Consider the following 20325-nt stretch of genomic DNA (forward strand, 5'->3'; position numbering starts at 1 on the left):
GAGAATAGGGCGAGTTTCTAGAGCCAGGGGAAACCCAAGACAGGCCCACATGGAACCAGCAGCTTGCACAAGAGAGGCTGACTCAGCACAGGACAGAGCCAGGAGTGACAGCGCTGCCCCCACTCTCTCACAGAGAGCCCCTGGGGAGCACGAGCATGTATCTGGAGAAGTCCCACTCAACTGGAAGCTGGCAAATGTCCTAGGCTTCAAGAAGGGCAAGAAAGATGACCCTGATAACTACAAGTCTGTCAGGTTCTGCTGGAGATCAGCGCCACAGGAAAGGTCAATGGCAAGTTGAATATAAGACTGGTCTGCAGCGTGACTCACATTAGTGACTCGTATCAGTGAGTCCTGGCAGCCAGGAGGCCAAACATATCCTGGGCGGGTGTCAGGCACAGCATTGCCAGCCAGGCAAGTGAGGGGATTGTCCCGACCTGCTATGCACTGGTGTGATCTCACCTCAAGTCCTTGGGGCAGTTTTGGGTGATAAAATGTAAGAAGGACATCAAACTATTAGAGTATGTCCGGTGGAATGGGACAAAAATGGTGAATGGCCTCAAGAGCAAGACTTAGGAAGAGCAGCTCAAGTGACTTGTTTGTTCAGCCTAGAGAAGAGAAGAATGAGGAGAGACTTCATAGTGGTCTGCAGCTTACAAGATGAAGAGGAGGGACAGGAGCTTAGATCTTCTTTCTGGTGACCAGTAATAGGCCCCATGGGAATGTCATGGGAGGTTTAGGCTGGATATTCGGAAAAGGCTCTTCACCCAGAGGGTGACTGGGCACTGAAACAGCTTCCCCACCACACCAAGCCTGCCAGAGCTCAAGAAGTGTTTGGACAATGTTCTCAGGCACATAGTGTGATTCTTAGGATGTCCTGTTCAAGGCCAGGAGTTGGACTTGATGATTCTTGCATGTCCCTTCCAATTCAGAATATTCAGTGATTTTATGTTTCTATGAATAACAGATACAATAACAGTTGTTATGTTCCCTTCAGCTCTGAAATGTGGAAATTTACATTTTTCTGGCATTTGTTAAAAATACTATTACTGAATACTAGAAAGGAAATCAGCCAAATTTAGCAGCTGAGAGTAAGCCCTCTGAAACATATCAGGCAAACATTTTGCAAGACTGATCATCTGCTCAATCTCCAGCACTAGAGAAGCTGAAAAAGAGAGAGAGGAAACAGCCTTCACAGTAGACAACATTTGTTTTCAGTGTTCACTTGCAGCCCAAGCAGTACCTTGCATTGTTGAATTTTACTCTGCTCTGAGGCTTTTGCTTGAACAACCCACACATTTGACACTAAAATCATCAAGTTGTCAGGCAGCAAAAGCACCAACTCTCCAATTTGCATCCCTTGCCCCTTCCTGGCCAACAGACTCATTGGAACAACATAGAAAATGAGCAATAGAAAAGCTGATTGAGAAGATGGGTAATCAAGGCACTCAGACCTTAGGTCCACATTGAGCAGCAGACTACCACAACAAAGGAATAGAGACATCACCCTGAGCACATCCGACTTTTCATAGCTGAATACTCAGCCAGGGCGATGCTCTCTCTCTCTTGCATGTCTAGCTTCAGGAGTTAGATGGAGTGGCTACTCCCCTATGGATGTGATTTAGTCAAGTCACTGGAACACATTCTGAGGTTGTGGTTTCTATTCCTGAATGGAAATAGGGCACTTGAACTTCCTTGGTTAAGGCTTTAGCCAAGTCTTCTGGGAGGAATTGCTTGGACAGTTCCTGTGGACCTGCCAAAAATAAAGAGCCTGGAAAATCTCATTCATACCAGAAGCTGATACCCTCCCAACATGACCTGACTCTTTCTGGTCATGGAAACAATTCCTTCTTTGCACCAATGCTCAGAATAGTTCCCTGTGGCACTGGTTCCAATGTTCAGAGCGTTATACAAAAGGATACCACCAGCACTTGCAACAGCAGGTGCCTGCCCATAGAAGAAGACTGTGTGGGTCAGAGTTACAGCTGAGGGACTGCATGGTGTCTGTTGTACGCACAGCAGAGAGGCAGACACCTCACAGGAACATACTAGACTGTCCTTGAGGTGGTCCCAAGCTCTTGCTGTCAGGAGAGAAGGAAAGATGTCAAAGCAAAGCAGACTGGATCTCCCTCTGCAGATCTTCTGCAGAATCTGCATCTGCCAACTTCATTTAAGATGAGTGGGTGCTTCCAGGATTGAAAATTTAATCAAAGCACTATTTCAGATGATCACCTGAAAACATTAATATTTTTGCAGAACCAGTGTGAAAGGTTCCAATGCTCCCTGTCTATCATCCTCCATCCCCATAGTCCTTTGTCAATTCCACTGGCATAGCTATTTTTGAGGCTTAGGACAGTTTCTGGGGTTCAATTTAAAACAGTTTGATGAAATAATCCAGGATGTAACTTGCATGCTTTCTATGGAGAGTCACATAACCCGGATGATTTTACTGGCACAGCTTACAGCAAGCACATCCATACAATGGGAGATGCAGTGAACTGTGAGGACTAGAAGAGTATTGGTGCTTTCTGTACTGATCCAACTACTGGGGAGACTGTAACCTGGAGCAAGATGTGAGGTGAGATGGACTGGGTCTGCTCTGCCCAAGACCTTCCTTCTGACTCTTTTCCTCTCTCTTTTCAATGAGGTGTTTCCAATCACCATTATTTTGATATCCTCTGGCAGGAACAGAGTTCAAGAAGAACACTATCAAGTAAATCCCATTTACCGTCATCATTATCCTTAGTTTTCTCATGGACTGTGAGAAGCAGAAGCTGAGACTTCTTCTCTGTACTGTGGTGTTTACTGGGACAGCTACTTACACCTGCTCCCCAGGCACATGCACAGGTAAATGTATGCAGAAACATAAACTACACCTGTGGTGGTGCTTTCCCTCAGCAAGGCTGAGCTTTACCTTACGTTGTATAGACTCTTGACTCTGTATCCAGTCAGTGTTCACCTGCATCAAACTTAGGTTCATTTCTGAGGGCAGGCAAAGCAGGCAGCTGTCTAACTATAACAAGAAAGTAGAGGCAATGGGAGCATGTAATTTGATGCTGCTCATTTTTCATTGTAATTAGTTAACTGGCATAAGCAATTAACTAGGTTACCTGGTATTTTATTGGGAAGTTTGGAATACTTGGGCATGGAGAGTATCCCCTTCCAGGATTTGCAGTGGCTGGAGCTCAGCTGGTCCAGTACAAGGTCACCGCCTTCACCGGCAGTAGGTGATAGCCAGAGGAGGGAGTCTGCTCCTGCTGCTCTTGGGAGCTGCTTTGAACCTGAAGCCATACCGCTGATCCCTGCTTATGCTGCACCACAGCTCACACAGGTACATCTGTGCCCAGACTTGTACCACCACTGGGGCCCTACTGGGCAATCACCAGACAGGGTCTGACCCTGATCACTGTCTCTGGACCTGATCCTGACCCAAACATGTCATTCCACATTCTGGCTCCTTGCTGGTGTGGCAACTGCTCTCATCTCCTGTTTTACTGACCTTGGCTCACTTAAGAATCAGTTGGCCCTCACTGGTCTCTGGCACAGCCAACATGATTTTGGTCTGCCTACATCTCCTCTTTTGGTCAGGACCATACAGCAGAATGCCAGTGATTTCAACCCCTTACTAAAAGCAAAATCTGGTACAATGCACATTTTCTTACAAAACACTACACAATTGGTTTTATATATGCATTCAGCAATATTTTACTGAACAGGAAAAAAAAGAGTGGAACAAGATTTTTTTTGCCCCTGAAAAACACAAGTACAATAGAAGAATACTAGTAAGCATTTCCACTGTATGCTGGACCCCACTCACATGCACTCACACTCACACCTGCATCATTATGGGAATGAGCTACTTTCAGCATAGCAGGGTTGGTGTGGTGGTGACGTAATGCTCTTGGCTTCATCTCCCAGGCATCTGAAATTTAGTTCCCAACCATTTTTTCTTCTCTTTATCCAAGAGGATATACATATGCCTTTCCTGGAGCCATAAGTACATGAATGTACCAGGATAAGTGTTTAGAAAGAGTCAAGACCACATGAAAGGATTGACTGCAGATCCTCCCTGTGGAATGGGGCCAAGGTCACTGACTTTCAGTGGGAAAGACAACCAGAAGGTCAGCAAAAGAACCACGAAACCAAACCAAAAAGGGAAAACAACCCAAGAAAATATTGGGCCATGAAAAGAAAACCAAACTTACAACGTAGAGCTCTTTTCCTCTTACCACTCCAAGCACCAACCCCCAGAGGTTTAGTGTTTCCCTCACCGTAACACAAACCAGGCCTCCATGCTGGGAGCCCACACAGCTGCTGTGCACAGAGAAGCTGGTGACTCAGTGATGTGCACACATGCCTATGGCCTGATTTTTTTGGAACAAATCGCATACAAAATGTGAACAAAAGCAAACCGTTATCTGGCCACAGAAATGGTGTTCACAGAAGTGTCTTGGGAGCTGTACTGGGAAATGTGGGATGCATACAGAACCGTCAAGGTCCTGCAGCACCAGAGTAATGCATATGGTTGCACGACAGGTGCCCCGAATAGCAGGATCAGTGTACTCCATGCTCCATGTGCTGGTTCACTTACACAACCGCAAGGAAAGGCATTTCAGGAGACAGAATTCAGGACACAAGTTTGGAACTCTGGGTCCAGGGCTAAACTGGGTTAAATCAGTAGCAATGCAAGTCTACTGGACAGGTGGAAAGAAAAAAGACCCACTACAATGTTTGCTCAGAACCTCACATAGCTGTCTCTAGCTGCACTGTTTGCCCAAAACCACATCAGAGATATCTCTGGCTCCATCTGCAAGTAGCAAGGATGATATTGTACAGAGTAAGACTAAGGAGAGCTCCACTGGTCCAGTGGGAGTAAAAGCTTCCTCCAAAATGCACTAAAATTCTTTTCTTTCATTCCTAGTCATAACTGAGATTTTCAAGACAACAGTCTTAAGATAGCTCTTTTCCACAGAACACTTCCTTGAAAAAAAAAAACATTAAAAAAACATAGAAGTGTTAAAACAATTAAACTAGCTGACAGGAATAGTTAAAAGATTGTTTCACTTCTAGTTGCATGGGATACTCATGGTGATGTGGGCAGTCATTACATCGGTGATGCAACAGTGTCATTTCCATGCTATGAAATGAGTATCTTCGCTTCCTTCGGTGCAGGAAAACCTTAACTGGCAGATCAGCATGAATGGGGGATCAGAAAAGGGTTGTCTGCTGACTCAACAAGCCTCAGAGCTGCCCAACTGGTGCTTACAAATGTCATCCGGGAGTGATCTCATGTAATCTCATGTCACTAGGTCCAGCACACAGAATCCATTACAGGTCTTGGAGGGAGAATGATCTGTGCACAAACTAACCTCACAAGTACCAGGACCTGCTGATATGGTTCATGTATGTCCTTACCTTGCAAAGATACCAAGTCATCCCCTGAAACTAAGGGTTAGGTTGCCGCTGGCAAAAAAAAGGGGAAAGACAAGAAGAGCAGACCAGAAGATTTTGGTGACAGGAGTTCTCTTGAGATCGCCAGAGTTTGCACTGGCTTTTCCTCAGTCCCAATAGTGGGCAGAGGGAAGACGGAGAAGCCAGAACTGGGCTGCAGTCACGGAATCCAAACCAACTTTTGCCTGAGCACCACAAGGCAGTGAAGACTATAACATCATTTGAGGGACAGTTATGGAATGTGTATTATATTTTTCGCACACACAGTCTTTTTGCAGTCAAATTTGCCCCAAAGATCTATATCTTTACAGGGCTATGTCTTTTTTAACCCTATAATCTCTCCTGGGGAGAACTGGATTAGAAAGGCATTCATGTTCTATTAACAAGTGTGTGGCTTTCCTGTGACAGGCATTGTGCAAAGGCTAACATCCTTAGAAGAAACCGATTAAAACCTATTTTGTAGAATCAGACTACGGGTACCATGAGCTGCCAAAGGGCAGAGCTCTCAGTTTGGCTTTTTTACCTCTCCCAACTGGAAACAGACCCTTATTTTTGGTGTGGTTTTTTTGTTTAGATTTTTTTCTTTTTTCCTTCCCTAAGGAGCTAAGCAGGCTGCGTTGTCACTCCCAGAAAAGGAGAGGCTGTGAGTCGCCGTGCCACCTTCAGCCCAAGGCAGACGCCGGGACAGAGGGAGCTCCGGGGCGCTGCGCGGGGCGGGGGCGGCGGCGGGCGTGGGGCAGAGGCACCGGCCGGGCTCTCCCCGCCGCGGCGGGCGGAGCGGGGGCGGCGGGGCGGGGCGGGCCGCGCTCCCACCGCGGCAGCGGAGCCGCGCTCGGGTCTCCTCCTGCGCCGGGGAGGATGCGGAGAAGAGGCTGCTGCCGCTTCCCTTCCCGAGAGCCTGCGAGCCGAATTTCCCGGGGTGTGTACGGTCAGCAATAAAAAGAGAAACGCACGGTCCAAGTTAATTTTCCACCCCCGAAAGGAAATGCTGCTTCCTGTATTATGCAAGGCTGGTGCCAACAGCACTGACACAGGAGTCTATTGTCCTTTTCACAAAGCGTGGTGGGGAAGGGCGCCTGAGAAAATAGTCCTTTTGCAACAGCAAGGAGCTTTTGATCTTGGGGGGGGTGGGTGGGGGTGAGAGGGTTGTGGAGAGAAAAGCGGGTGCGGGCTGGGAGCTGGGAGGGATGCGGCGGCGGAGCAAGGTACCGGGGTGTCCCTCGCCGTTCCTCTAGTTCCGCTCAGGAGGCCAGGATGCGTAAAAGTGCCTGCAAATGTCTTTACTCTTACATGCAAAGCGATCACACGGCTTCGGCCCGGCTTCCGATGTGTGCAAGCCGGAACAAAGACACCAGGGATTAGGAGGCTCTTCCTCCTCCTCCTCCTCCCCCTCACTTAACCCCGGTCTAATGTAAAAATATTACAAAGCCTCGGTCACCGGGAAGGAGCTAATGCCTTCCCCGTCAGTGCTGGGGCTGCCCTGGCTCCCGGCGGCCGGCCCTGGCCTCGGGAACGCGGCTGCACGGCGATACCGGCGCTCCCGGGTGGGAGCCGGGCGCTGCCGGCGCCTCCCGTTACGGGCGCCCGGGGAGCCGGGGGCGGCCAGCCCGCACGGCTGCTGGGGTGTGGATGCCCCGAATCCCCTCCGCGGACGGGCTCCATCTCCGCACCAACCTGGACGCAGGGTACACGGTGCTCACGCCAGCTGCAAGTCCCAGCAGTTTCTTAGCAGGAAAAGATAAGTAACATCTGAGGAAGAGCCGCAGCGTTTCCAAAAGCAGTTTGGGACACATGCTTTCCTGTCACAGGCTTTAAAAATATCGTGGCTTGCTTTCCCTTAAATAAGTAATAAAGACATTTTATTCCTACTCTAGACGGATCATGTCAATCCAAAAGAGGGGGTACATAGATTCTTTTGGATATACGGATAGATTCATTGTTGCTGATGCTATCGCCAGTTAAACAATTTTTAGAGTGAATCTTTCCTTAAGAGAGGATTTGAAAGAACAATTCTTATTCTTAAAATAGTTCTTATAAACTTTCTTATTAGCTCTTATTAAAGGCTAGTTCCTGCCTTTCTTAGTGGGATACAAAACCCATTTCCAGGGGAAGTCTATGTCCAGTAAGAGCAGCAGGGTCAGTCTCTTGCTTCGAGTGTTTTCTGGCATCTGGCTGCCTGCAGGATGGAAACACTTTGGCCGACTAATGACTGACAGTGGCTCATTATGAGAAAATGCAAATCATTTTCTTTAAACCTGCCTGCTCACAATCGAAAAGAAAACATAATGTTCCTCTTTACACATGTAGATAGGCTGAGTTAAAGGAAATTTAGGGAAAGAGAATATGAGGAACCTTCAAGAATGATTTAGAAACTTTTCTATACAAAAACAGAATGGGATTTCCTATGTCCAAAGAGCAGAGTCCTTTAAAAAAAAAAAAAAAAAAAAAACAAAAAAAACCCACAAAACTAAATGTTGCCCATTTTTTGTGTCTCCTTCGTTGTGAAAGCATAACAGAAAAAAAACCCCAATGTAAAACAGATCATCCGGGTTTCCAGTAGCTTGCAGGGTGTTCACTGCTGAGTACAGCTGGTTATGAAAGGTGCTGAATGTCACTGGCGGCCTTGCAACCCTGCGGCTGTACTCACACACTCCCTTGCACCCCTTCACAGAGACGTAGGTTTGGGTTATGTTACAGTTTGCAACACCGTGCCCAACTCTCGTCCGTGGTCCTTAGCTCCCGTCTAACTTCAGACAGTCATTTTTAAGGTAGTCAGCATGCCCGCTCTCCATGCTCCTTTCAGGCTTTCTATAAAGGCCAGGAATGCCGCAGGCAGGAAAAGCTGCGCTCGTTCTGTCGGCGGTAGTGCCTGCCCTTCCCCCAGCCCTTAGATGTGAGCAATTCAAGTTTATCTCCCACCAACTCTGCCATAGACTTCTGTTATCTGGAAAAAGCCCCAGAGGCACAAATCCTTAAAGGCATTGAAGTGCCTAACTCCCATCAGAATGAGGGATGTAGTTGTCTAAATACCGCTGATAATCTACAAAGTTGCTCACGATTTGTGTTACAGAGATCACGTAAGTACCCACAGTCTGACACAGGCAAAGCGCTAAACTTTCCTTTATTATTGCTGCTGCTGTAGCTACTGCTGTTATTCAACATCTGCATACTCACAAGTCCAAGTCGGGAGTTAGGAGTTCACTGGGAGAAGGACCACAAGGAGAAAAGTTTCTGCTTACAAGATTTCACAGCCGAGAAACAGCTGAAGAAACAGCAAGTACGTCTGACACAGTAGCGGGAACAACGGGGAGATTGCCATGAGCACAAGACCACGCTACTACACCAGCCACCTTCTGCTTTCAAGGGGTTTTCAGGCTTGACCAAAGAAGTAAATTTGTAATGTTAAAAGTTTGTCACTCCTGTCCCTTTGGTGGTGGCTGGTCACTGAGTATCAGACAATGCCTATGGTAACATCTGTCACCAAGCCATGGAAAAAAGTTTGCTACCTGCTAACATCTGTCACCAAGCCATGGAAAAACACTTTAGCTGCCTGCTTGGGTCTCTGTTGGGAACAGGTTGGAAATGGGAGGGATCCTTTCCTTGCACTCATCCATGTCTGTATATGTAGGACCTCCTCAAGGCAAAACACAAAGCATGCTTGTGACTTCAGAACCTTGGGAAATGGCTAGTCATCCACTTTTACATTGGACTCAGCCAGAAATGAAGATGTCCATAATTTTTGAGAGATGGATGAGGCTTATTAAGAGAGGAAATAGGCACAGCCCTAAGGGATAGGACATACCAAATGAACACCTAAAAATAAACACTTTGTATTTCCTGTTCCATGAAAGCTATTGTTGAAGTTGCCACAGAAATATCTCATTATTGTGAATCAGAAAAACACCCAAAAGGTAATCTCCCCTCTACCTGTAATTTCTCAGAACAGTACAAACCTTTTAAAAAAATTCAGAGTGCTTGAAATTATTGTTGCATCCAGATGGGGGAAAATCCATAACTTTTCATCATTAATATGACTCAAAAAAAAAAAGCTGCTGTTAGTAACACATCTAATTCAAACACTTTAAAGTACAATTCAGCTGAAGGTGTCAGTTTGACTGCTTTGTGAAGGGTAAATATAAGAAGTCAAAATGAAATTATGTGTCTAATTTCACACAGCATGAGTGACTGGGCCAGAAAATATATTCTCTTGGTGAAGTCATCAAAACCAGACCCTCTGCAGAGAAACACATTGTTCAAACCCTTTCAGTGTGTACCAGGCTCCAGTGTTAGAAATGCACTACATGTGATCAGAGGAACTACTGAGACTTGTTTTCCAGTGTAGTGTGAGGATCCTGTACTTGAGAAAGTGTGGGTTCTGCTCAATGCCTTTCCCATGCCTTTTAAATGCCCTAGTGAGCTCAGGGGCATGCTGGTGACTAATAAGACCATGAATTCACACTAAATACTTTCCCTCTATTGCTTCTCATACAGGTTCTCTTTACCTAGCCCTTATTTTCACGAAAGTTTTAGGAATATACTTACTTTTAAAGCCTATTCCTTTGTATCAGTTTCAGTTCAAACTGGTCAACAGATTCCAAAGGGAGGAGGAACCTTTTTGTTGAGGTAAGAACCATGTAGGTATTCGTGTTGCTCATACAACTCTCATTTCTTTAAAAAACAATGCTAATTGCTTAGATTGTTTGCTGTCACAGAAACTTATTCCCCTACTTTAGAGAATTTCTTCCGATTTCCAGCCCAAGTTAATTCCTGCTGAGATTACATTTTCCTGATTTCATGCTGACTTTCCCTTCAAGCTTAATCGTATTTACAGCTATTTATTCCTTGATAAATACTTAAGTGAGACAGAGAATCAACTTTATTTTCACTATAATTGCCTCTTTTCACAGGACAGAAGTGCCTCCACAGACATTCCCTACAGCTATCCCAGTTTAAACTCAATTGCCAAACATGCAAAAACACTGCCTTTTCATGGCAGTTTCACACTGATGGGTCATGACAATTCTGAGATTCTGAATGCATCTTCTTTTTTTTTTTTTTTTTCCCCCTAAGTCATGGCCAATGTATGATTGCCAAACTTACAGCAGATATTTCTGAGGAATTTGCTCAGAACATAAGTTGCTGTACTTTTCTGCTTCCTGGTTCCATGAAGTTGTGATTGACTCACAGGTTGACTCACAGGTTGTCATAAGTTATTTTAAGCCTTATGTACAAAAATACTAAATTTTGAAAGTTGGTTTTATTGGGGATTTTCTGGTCTCTCATATATATATATATATATATATACACACAGATAGCTTTGTAATGTGAGACTTGCAACTACAGGGAATAAAATCTAGATCTGGCCAAGGAAAGAGAGAAGCGCTTTCTGCAGAAAAGAATATTGCAAGACAAGCCAAAAAAAATATACTGTCGTTCCAGGAGACAAACCTCTAAAAACGAAACTGAAATAGTTTTTCAACCACCAAATTTTGCCTACTTTTTCAAAAGATGGCTGCACAAGAGAAACAAAATGCAAGGTGCTTGCAAAAACCCAGTCTATTCAAAAACAAATAGGAGGTTCTGAAAGTGAATGCTTTGGCAACAGATGAACTTCTGCAACTTTTTGAAAATGAGCAACATACTCATTTCTGAGCCAGCCTACTTCTCAGTGACCCCATGTACTGAGGGCTTGAAAAGTCTTTGCCAGCCCTGTCTGACCAGGACAGAGTGCTCCTTGAAGACTCATAATGTGAATTATTTCTTCCTTCAGCCCTGCTGAGGAGACAAATCTTCAGATACTTCTTCATGTTCCTTAAGCAACCCTACCATTTTGGCCCCCACACAGGGCCAAACACAGGTGTCTAATCCTACTTGTAAAAACCTGTGGCATGTGAGCTGTCCATCCAGAGCTGCATGGGTGCAGAGAGCCCATGCCTCTCAGAAGCAATGGCCAGAATCCAGAAGGGATTCCCTGGGCTGTGTACAATGACCAGATGCCAATGTTTGGACAACTGAGTTGTCCCTCAGGCTTCTTTCTTAGCATGCTTCAGATACTTCTATCTTCTTTTCTAGCCAAGACATTGTTGAATGCTTTTGAAATGCGTTGTGATTCAATGCCACTTAATACCGGGCATTTTCTAAGGAATTTACTTGCAAAGGCATTTAGGCCTAGATTTAGACTAAATCCTTGTAACTGATATTTTCTACTGTCTGCACACCTTTGAAGGCCTGGAGTGAGCCAACAGAAATCACAAGCTACACGGACCAAAGTAGGCACCCAACCACAACTGCACCAAAGGATGCAGACAGACCTCAATTCATCCTGGTAGTACTGCTAACTTTTGAACTGGAAATACTAAGGAGATGAATGGGTTGAGATGGCTGAATAGAGCCAGCATACATCTGGAAACAGTACAGTCATGTTTGGTTGATGTTATTTCTGAACTGAAACACTCTACTGCAAAGTGCTCCATGGACTTGGCCTGGTTTCTGCAAGGAGGATCTACCTTCTGGGTGCTTTTGTCTTATGCAGACATAGTTTTTTTCCTTAGGATGTTCTCCTAAGCAAAGGTGGAATAACAGTTAAGTTGGAAGGCCTTTTGCCTGCCTATTTCAGCAACCAAGTCTTGTTGAAGACGGTGAATGCAGTTGCTTTATTGTCAACTAGAAACATACTTCCCAGAAGGCAAGAAAACTGAAAGGCTTCCTGAATCTTTTTCCTTTCTCAGAAAATGAGTTTAAAATCTCTGGTACTGGTTCTCCTGTCTTTTTTTCTTGTGCTGAAAACCTTCTTCTGTCAGTTTATTATGCTGTGTTGCCAGCACAATCAATATTTTCTAGAAGTATCCATTCTGTGCCCACTTATGCTTTTTCACAGTGAAGTCAGCAACAATTCAAACCAGAAGTAGTAGTTAAGTAACTGATATTGATTTCTATTCCTGCTGAAATCTAAACTGAACACAGCTTCTACTTCCATACGTAAAACTTTGATGACGTTCCTTGTTAAAAGGCCTTATCATAACACCTAAGGTATTCCCAAATTTATTAGGGTGGTGGTTGCTTAAATGCTGTCTTTAAACCTATAAACTGTATGAGGAACATCTGCTGCTGCTTTTTTTCTCCCCCTCCATTTAGCACTCTGTTTCTGGGCTTGTCAGTGTTTTCTAATGCAGAGAATACCCAAACTTTTAGGCATAAAAGACAATCACTAGAGGTGTTGTTACAGAGCTTTTCACTTAATTCAGTGAAAAGTTGGCTAAACTGCTTTTATGTTTGTTTTCCCCTGATTCATTTGACTTGCCTGCTTGAGTGGAGAACGCATGTGGTCTTCTGGCATAGATACGGAAATTAAAATTACTCTGTACTTTACTGTTTCCAGGATTAAAATTAACCTACAAGCAGTTGCTGGAGGAATTGTGGAGGAAGAACTGATATTCCTTTGAGAAATTGAATCTCTGCTTCCCTTATTTGTCAGCAGTTGTTTTCTTTATTCTGCTTTGGGTAGTACTGTAGAAGGCTTGTCTGCCTCTGAGCAGTGTGTAGCACACAATCAGATGCCACAGTCACTTCGCTCACATTTCTTTGTCATTGTGTTTACAACTTCCTTTTATTTCAGAGAACAGAGACTTAATGATGTTTCCTCATCGCAACCATCAGGACATTTAAGTGTTTCCCCATAAGTTAATCCTCACCTGCACCTTTCTATTTTTTTTTTTTTCTTTTTGGCATCTTTCACTTCTATTGTGCTGGGAAACGTGACAGTGTATAGTACACTGTTTCATTTTCAGTTGGCACTCTTTAAGAGTGTTTTGTCTATAGTTTCATTCTGTTGGGGTTTTTTTTTAACCATTTCCAAGGTCTCATCTTATTTAGTATGAATTTGCAAGTCAAAAGGCTGCTGATCTGAAAGTCCATTTCAATTATCTTTCCTTCACTTCTTTGGTGACATTTTCCGTATATTTCTTCTCTCTTCTTGCTAGTGCTTTGGTTTTTTATCTAATAGAAACTTTTAACTTTATCTAGAAGGGGTATTGCTTCCTTTTATTGTTTTCTCCTTTCACATTATGCTTATATATCTGGACTTAAGTTATACTTGCTGGGAAATCAATAATTCTTATTGAAGCAGCTGAAAGGGACCTGACATCTTCCTGTCTTTTTGAAAGAAATAGAAGAACAAGAAAATTGAAATATAATTGTATCATTAAAAAAAAAAAAACCTCTGTCATGGAACAGAAAATAGAGCCCTTGCCATCTGGCTTAAGTATCATAACCATACATTTATCTTTTTTTCAATCTCTCTAGTTTCTGCAATTTCAGAGGAAAAATGTCCAGGTCATAATTCACTTCACTCTTTTAAATGTTAATGTTTTAAATATTTAAGCCTTTAAAATTGTTTTTAACAGCTTTATGGAGTAGTTCCTCAAAGCTATCACACAGACCATTTTCCAATACATCACTTTGTGCTTTTCTACTGTGTGTTTCCAGCTACCAATTAAAAAAACAAAACATGAAATGTGTTGACAGATAGCACTGGGCCTGGGCACAATGACAGAGAAACAATAGTAACATGACTGCTGCAGAAATGGAAGTAGTCATTAACTAATCACAGGGAAAGAAAAATAACACTAGCACCAGAATCAAAGGATGTAACAGGAGTTAATGCTGTAGAAGCCCGAAAGTATTAAAAAATAGTCGCATAAAAATCAATTGTTTTGGCGATATGACAGTTAATAGCAGGCAGATGAACCAATCCTTTGTCAGTATGTTTTTCTAAGAAGAATGATGGAGAATACCTTAAAATATTTTTCTTCTGCTCAGGCTACTGGAAGTTGCTGGAAACAACTAAGAAAGTAGTCATATTTTTCTATTCCAACCCCAGAATTTCATTGAACCCATTGCAGTTAGTGACACACTCCTGAGCACCACAAACAGAACTTGCAGAACAGGTTACCAACATAGAACAAGAGAAAATTTAGAAAATTAGCATAATTTATACTTATGTGGTTTATTTTAATACCTACTTACCTCCAATCATTTATCTTTTCTTTCTTTTTTAAAAATTAATTAATTTCTTTTTCTAATTTTTTTTTTTTTAAGAAAAGCTCAAGAGCAAGAGCTATATACGCCTTTCTAGCCAAGAAAGACTGGAGTCATTCACAGACCCAGGTTGCTGTCGAATTACCTCCCCTAACTTAACCTGACTTTCTTATTCAACAGGGTTTTATGCAACCAGCCAGAATCAAAGCCATTATTGAAAGACAAAACACGACTCCTCTGTCTTATAATTGACACAAGGTTATGGCAAGCCCAGACTTCAGTAAATACAAAAATTGATAACAAACTTATCTCACCTTCTCTATCACAATGACTCAAAGGCTGACTAAAGCAATGGATCTTTAAAGCAGTGGATCATAAAGTAATGGTGGATATTCCTCTGGGTCCATGGACTTTGGTGGAGGAGCTGTGAGAATCTTCACAGAGCACAAGAAGTAGCCATATAGAGAAGAAAACAATCATAACATGGGCTTCTGTATCCTTGAAGGATCTTATCAATAACCTGTCAACCTTGTCAATTAACCTTGTCAATCAGCTGTCCTATGTCAAAATGCTTATTCAGGAAAGAAACACGCCTATCACAGCCAGAATTTCCACCACTGAAGTAGTGGTGTTGGGCATCCTAATTATAAATGCCCAACAAAAATTTATTAAGTGAATCTGGTTTTCAGAAATCAGCAGGGTCTGAAATTCAAGACTTTTGGAGACTGGCATGTAAGCTGCCCGCAAAATTAGGCAACAAAGTAATCTCTGACAACTGGTAAATATAGTAGTTACTTCATCATTTCTTGAGTAGGAGTGACAGGGAAGCCGGAAATGACAGTAATATCAGGAGATAGGACTGCAAGAGTGGGAAAGGCTGTAAACCACAGAGATACTGGTGATAGCATGGAAGCTGTTACACTAAGGAGGAAGAAACTTGAGGAGAAGTATAACAATTCTGTCCCAGCCCACGCAGTAACAATAGAATTGCCCTAACATTCCTGCTACTGAAAGTAGTAATTGCTTGATCTCAGACTTTTGGACCATTAACAAAATAAGTTAAAACAAAATGATCCAAGAATGAAAATGGAGTTTACAAGTTTATCAAGGAGCTTAGAGGGTTTTGTTTCCCTGACCAACTCTTGGATACACTGTACACAGCCTCACCGCACCCAGCCACTGATCTCAGAGTCAGTCTCCAGCCCTGACCAATACCTCTACGAGACACAATCCAGCCCACTGAGTGCAGAAGTACCTTGCACCAAGCTCCATCTGCAGCTGTCCCTCAGGACTGGCAAGATGTGCTCTTCTGTCCTGTAACATGGCTGCAAAAGAACAATGTTTCTCTAACCCTCCTGAAACTTTTTCAATTTTCATTTTTTTTCCTCCTGTACTGCTGATCTAAAGGCAAGCACACTTCTATTAGGTGCAAAAAGTACGTTTGTGAAAGGAAACTGGGAAAAGTATTCTTGAAAAGTATTTTTAAAAATTTACAGTATCTCCTGCTGATCATTTTTGTGATTATATTGACTCTATTTTTAACTATTCAGTATGACTTCATTCCCTATTCCCTTTCACTCAGATAATGCAACTTACTGTTCAAGATCTGTCTGCTTATGATGATTTCATCCTTCTGTACACTCTGTAGTACATGTAAAATTGTGTGGCGTCTCTGTGAACACATGGGCAAAACTTTAGCAAGTTCATTTTTCAAACAACATTCTTTTTCCCATTGAAACTCATCCTTCCAAAGCTTTCCAGAGCAGCATTGCAATAGGTAAGTAGTAATATAGAATTATTTGGAAAAAAAATTTACCATCAAAATATTGGTGGTTTTTCTGAACAGAAAGCAGAGGCACAGTCTACTTTAGCCCAACTGAAGGATTAATATGGAGTATACATTACTCTTTCTGCTTGTGGGCTCTTCAAGTCTTCTGAAAAAGACTTGTAAGTGTGACACAGGATAAAAAGTTCATACTGAGGTTCTTGTCTTAGCATCAATATACATTTCCTTCATTTAAAGGTGCTAAGAATTGACATTGTTAAATGAAGTTGATGGAAGGTACAAATGTTCCTCCTTTGGAACAACAGGACACAGTTACCCACTGGGTGGTCTGGTTTTAGATATCTGTGTTTGAAGCAATTTTACACAGTATATCTTTTGGGGTCAGAATGAAAGGAAGGTAAGCCAAAAGGAAGTGGGAGCTGAAGTAACAAGTAGGATATAGCCTCAGAATAAAAGGGATCAGGACAGAATATTTTTAGATGCTTGGGAATGGAGCCCAAAAAGAATAAAACTGAGCAATCAAGGACACTGCTTCCCCTTCCAATCACACACACAGTCTCTATATTGTATCTAATCACTCACAGTTATGGAGTCATTTCCTTAGGAGTTCTAAGGGAATCACGTTTGGATTCCAAAATGTGTAAGCAATGAATTAATTTGATACTATAGTATCTTGCATCGGAAGTCCTTGACCAAAACATTCAGCACTACGAGTACAGTGCCATTCTTTCAGTCCCTTCAGAGTTTTCCACCTGGTATGTTTTTCAAGGATGCACATTAGCTTAGAAAATAAAGAGAATAAATACTAAATTAGCCCTAAACTGATAATGAACCTTTGCATGACTTCATTGTCACATTAAGGAATATATTTCAAGACAAAAAAGAGGAATCTTGACTAATTTTATTGTTTCTGAGAAAAGGCCTGTAGAAGGAGGTGGGTGGCTGAATAAGATCCCACAAAACATTCAGCCTTTATGACAAAAAGGCAAATGTGTTGATAAGTGAAATGAAAACTCAGTGTGTTATCACTGAATCACACACTGAGAAGCACATTTGCTGACACAGAACATAGAAAATATCTCAAGTATATAGTATAATGAAAAGTAAGCCCTTACAGAAGCAGCAGAATGTAAAAGCATTTAAAATCATTACACGTAAAGGGTAAAATCAGGTAACACCCACACAATCTGGCACTCATACTGTCACTAGGATAGACAGAAATTAAAAAAAGGTAAAGCCATTTGAAAGAAATCACTTGTGAACTGAAGTGTAACAACCAGATATTGTATTTTTTTAGTATTAATATCTGAACCTCTGTCTTGTTTGAAAAATCAGTATAGTTTTGAATGGCTGCCCTGTGTATGACTGATAATCCAACTGGACATATGTTACAACAATTCAGGCACTGCAGTAATATATATGGAGAAGTAACGATTGTTATTTCACTTTTAAAAGTCACTATGCCCTAGGGCACAATTAACAGGCAATAAATTCCTACATGCTACTGAAGTTCAGAGATTAGTGTTTGCCAGTCAAAGCATGGAAACACATTTACACCTAATAAAAAAGGGACTAATTAGCTGTTTAAATAATAGGAAATGTCAGTCAGAGGCCACAAAAGGCTATGAACAATAACTAAACCCACCCCCTAAAAATTGACACGTGTGTTTACAGGCAAATACTAAGCATTTAAAAGGGCCTTAAATGTTTGCTAAGTCATCCAAAAGAGAAGGAACTTTATTTAAACAGTGAACGCAACAGTTGGTGCTACAAACTCACTGGAGTAGGGCATGTGTCACTCCAGTCTGTGCACTTCTTCAGAGCTTGATTTAGGAAAATCTTGTACATACTGGACAGGAATTCAGTGAGAGTTTAGAGCATAGAGCTCATTCGAATATGTTTTGGCTTTGTCTGGCTGCAGGATTGCAGGTGAATCAAAGAGTATGTCTGAACTCCCAGCCAGGAAATTCTATTCGGTAGTGGTCAGGGATGAAAAACTGGATCCTAGCTACTGCTAATTTTGAATTTGCCCATCCATTGGATTAGTTTTTTAAGAACACTATTCATATTTTTCTGTTAGCTTTAACATCTTCTAGTGTTCTCCTTCTCTTTTATCCCATTTTTCTCTAGCTTTAAATGTCAGAGAGTTCAAAACAATCATTAACCAGCAACTATATAAAGAGACTAATAGCATAATTTCTGATTGATTTCATGGTTTGGTCTCCTACACAGGGCTTATAATCTGATAAAATGAAGCGGTATCACTCAAAATTGAACCTACACCATGAAGGCATACTTTTTTGCTGGTGTGAATCCCCAAATGTAAAACAGGTGCACCACAAATTGATTTTTGTCTGAGATACTTGAGTTTGCCAAATTCAGCTGAGCACATCCTTTACCCAGAGCATTCAGCACTTTTCACAAATGTTAGTGAGAAAAATCTGTGGCTCAGTGGGGACACTTGGAAGGCACACATTAAAGTAATATGTTGCATTAAGCAGTGACAAACTAATGAATAAATCATCAAATGCAGTATTGAAACTAAAAAGGGTTTTGAACCAAAGTTCAAAGGCAGTCAGTGTTTGCTGAATTTGTGGATCTTTCCCATTCTGATTTTCTCATTGCTTATGGCAGGAGTCAGCCCTCAGGCAAAAACCAGAAATCTCACATGGTTATAAATAAATGCAGGACCTGCTTAGTGCTTGTGATTTGTGCCCACTCTTCCATGTTTCTTGCTCTGCATCAGTATTGCTGTGCAGCACTGAACAAGAGCCACGCGCTGCATCAGTCACAGCCAGCAGACTGAGCAGAGTGGTGTCCTCCTCTGTTCCATGTATATGAGAGAAATCTGATCTGTTGTGTCCAGTATGGGGATCTTCAGTACAAGAAGGGCAAACTAGAGCAAGAACAGTAGAAAGGCTACCAAAGTGTTTAAAGGGGTGAGTACATGACGTAGGGAGTGAGAATGAGAGAACTGGGTTCTCTCAGCCTGGAGAACAGAAGCCAAAGGAGAGATCTGATTGTTGTCTACAACTAATTTATGGGTGGTTATAGAAAATAGATTCTTCTCATAGAGGCAAGTTGCAGCTGGGGAGCAATTATTAGATATTATTAGATATAAGGAAAATATCTTCCTAATGAGGTGCCAGGTGGGAGAAGAGGCTGCTGCAGAAACCTCATCCTCAAAGGTAGTCAAGGTCCTGAGCTACATGGTGTAATTTCAAAGCTGACTCCCTTTGGAGTGGGGGAGGGGGCTTAGGCCAAATGAGGTCCTAAGGTCCCTTGAACTGAAATTATTACATGATGATATGATTTACAGGATCATGAGAGAAACACAATGCAGGAAGACATGTTGAAATCCAGTTTAGTTTTAGTGGCCTTTAAGTATGTGTTTGAGTTATTGCTGAAGCAGAATCAAGAGAAAAATATAGCTGCAGGATATAGAGAGTGACTATATACAGGTTCCAAATTGTCTGAAAATGGGAAGGATGTTCTGTCTAGCCTGCCAGATTGGAACCAAGGAGATCATTTGTCATTTACAACATTTTTCATAGGCTTTTTTGATATGGAGCAAATATCTTAATCTTACTGTAAGTCAGCTGCTGATTTATTAAGTAAAAGGATAAATCTGTGAATACTTAGATATTTGTGAATCCTTCAATAATACTTAAAGAAAGTGCACAAGTGGATTCCAATGGGGCAAAGGAGAAGATGCATCTCCTTAAGTTCTGAATCATTTGTATTACTGTAAGACAAGCTGTGCCATAAGAGCATCATGGACAGGAAAGCTCGGAGGTTTAGCTCCAGTAATCTATTATGTAGGCATCTGGATTTGGTTACTAGAGTCTCACCTAGGAAGATATGATGCAAAACTTCTTCCTCAAGCCTTCAGAAGTAGCATTAACCAGAAGAGGATAAAAAAATAGGATGGATCTTTCTTTTCCTCAGGGTCTTAATAATTGCACTTGGTGATGGGTTTTTTTGGCATCGTTGCCAATAATGAATTGACAAAACCACATTGTAATCTCTGTATTAAAAAACTAGATCATTAAAAT

Source organism: Corvus moneduloides, chromosome 2 (assembly GCF_009650955.1).
Source record: "Corvus moneduloides isolate bCorMon1 chromosome 2, bCorMon1.pri, whole genome shotgun sequence".
NCBI lineage: Eukaryota > Metazoa > Chordata > Aves > Passeriformes > Corvidae > Corvus > Corvus moneduloides.